General features: G+C 45.1%; 1 protein-coding gene across 1 annotated transcript in view; it reads left to right on the plus strand.

Annotated features, from left to right (window-relative positions):
- The window catches only part of sdk1b (sidekick cell adhesion molecule 1b), a 233,948-nt gene that overhangs the window by 211,860 nt on the left and 19,850 nt on the right, over window positions 1–2,238 (plus strand). The window lies entirely within an intron of this gene.

The following is a 2,238-nucleotide window of genomic DNA, read 5'->3' on the forward strand; positions in this document are numbered from 1 at the left end:
CGCCCCCCCCTGCCCCCCCCCCGGTTATACTTTCATAAGAAACTACAATGAGTAGTCCCAGGAAAGTGGAACTCAGCACCAAATTTCACATCGTTATCCATACCCGCCTCCTGCATACTCTCAAATGATGAGTATCATGATGCATTTAACATTGGGAAGCCAAGAAAACAACATTTCCACACAATGCAAACATCATTGGATGATTAGAAGGAATGAAATGAGACTTGACTGTTTCCCCGATTCATTTTCACTCACGTGCGTAAGTGAAAAAGCGATCGCATAAAATTGGATGCAAACGCTCTCGTGCGTATCTGATAAAAGGAACATCGGGACACATAAGAAGAAAATGGATCATCAGAATTTCTCTCTTATGCTTCCCTATCTAATTCCTTCTTCGTATATGCAGAGCGTCCCCAGCCGCCCAGGAAGTTGTCAGTTCCTCAAGATGGCGTGGAAGCGCGTCGGCTCCGCCTTCACTGGGTGACTGGTAGCTCAGGCTCCTCCCCAGTGAGGTACTTGACCGTGCAAATCAAAGAGCTGCCGGATGGCGACTGGATCACCAATACGGCGGGCATCCCGCACAACCTGACTGCATGGACCATTGAGAGGTACGCACAAGTCCACGAAGATGCGACTTGCAATTTTTCTTTTTTTTTTAACCCTCACACATCAATCTAACCTCACAACTCCAAAACTGTGATGTGTACCTTGACTGCACAGCTGACATGGCTGAGAAGTCATTGTTTATCATATCATCCACAGTCAGGGTTTTCATGAAATAAAAGCCACACATATGCAGAACCTCACCCAGCACACTCAAAATACAGTATAAGCGGGAACATGTAAAAAGCAAAATTTTTCCGAGCTTGATTTCTTGGATAAAGTCTTTTTTTGCTGTCGTTTTTTTGTTTACTGTCTCTTAGTCTACCATATTTTCCGCACTAAAAGGTGCACCTAAAAGCCTTCCATTTTCTTAAAAGCTCACAGCGCGCCTTAAAAGCCGATGCGACTTGTGCATGGCCATTACGGTAATATTTCGACCCCAAAATGGCTCCTTGCTAGAGACATGTGACAACGCAGAGTTCAAACTGAAGGCGATCGGTTTCGCAGTTGAACACGGAAATAGAGCAGCGGCAAGAGAGTTCAACGTTAACGAGTCAATGTTTTGACTTGCTGTTGGTTAAGTGAACTGTGTTGCTGCTTCATTAAATACGTTTTACTGACATCTGATCGTTCTGTTTGCATTTCCTTGAGCATAGCTCCATCTAGTGGATGCATTGTAGATTGCGTCTTATAATGCGGTGCGCCCAATGTATGAAAAAAATGACAAAATAGGCCATTCATTGAAGGTGTGCCTCATAATCCAGTGCGCCTTTTAGTGTGGAAAACGCGGTACTTCTATCTCAGGCACTGATTGCAAACAGCTAATCAGAGTGATCAATGGCCACCGACGGCCGACGCTGTTTTGCAAACGGCAATCGACGGCTCATTCATCCAAATCTTATCTAAGAAGCATCATGACAACAATCTCTTCATCCTTCGTAATTCTAAGCGTTGCTTTTGTTGTAAATTTGTTCCTGCGTGTATTTTGAGTGCGTTGGACAAGATTGGTATGACAGTGGCAGGAACTTAGCCGGAGAGCGGCCAATGGTGATCATTTCACCAGATCCGAAATATCAAGCAGAAGGACATGAGACGGAATTCTTTTTTTATTTGTTTCGTGATGAAAATGGCTGTGCCTGTAAGAGAAAGTCTCCTCGCAGCAAGCAGGTCAGCGAAATTTGGACGCAAGGACCAGGCGGCCCTGGAACAGGATCTGAGGCAGAAGTGCAAATGACCAGGAATGAAGCAGGAGGCAGGTTGAACAAAAAATGTTGACAATCTGTCAGTGTGCTGGTGTCCGAGAACAGCTAGCTGCTAATTTGGGGGATGAGACGGACCTGCTGGCTGGCTCCAATCCTGCAATTATACACCTGCATAACCACACACACACACAAACACACACACACAAAGGGGAAGGGGGATTGAGTTTATGATGCAGACGCAGCAGACCTGACTGCAATTTTCGACCTGGAAGCCACCCCAAGCAAAAGATTACAGTGGCACATTCAATTATGAACTAAATTCGTTCCTAAGCTTTACTCGGTGAACGGAACTTGGTAAACATGTCCTTTGCTCCTCCCTGGTGAAACCTTCCGAACCCATTGCTGAAATCTGTACCTTTTGTATTTTTTTTGG

Source organism: Hippocampus comes, unplaced genomic scaffold (genome assembly GCF_001891065.2).
Source record: "Hippocampus comes isolate QL1 unplaced genomic scaffold, H_comes_QL1_v1.1 scaffold7, whole genome shotgun sequence".
Lineage (NCBI taxonomy): Eukaryota > Metazoa > Chordata > Actinopteri > Syngnathiformes > Syngnathidae > Hippocampus > Hippocampus comes.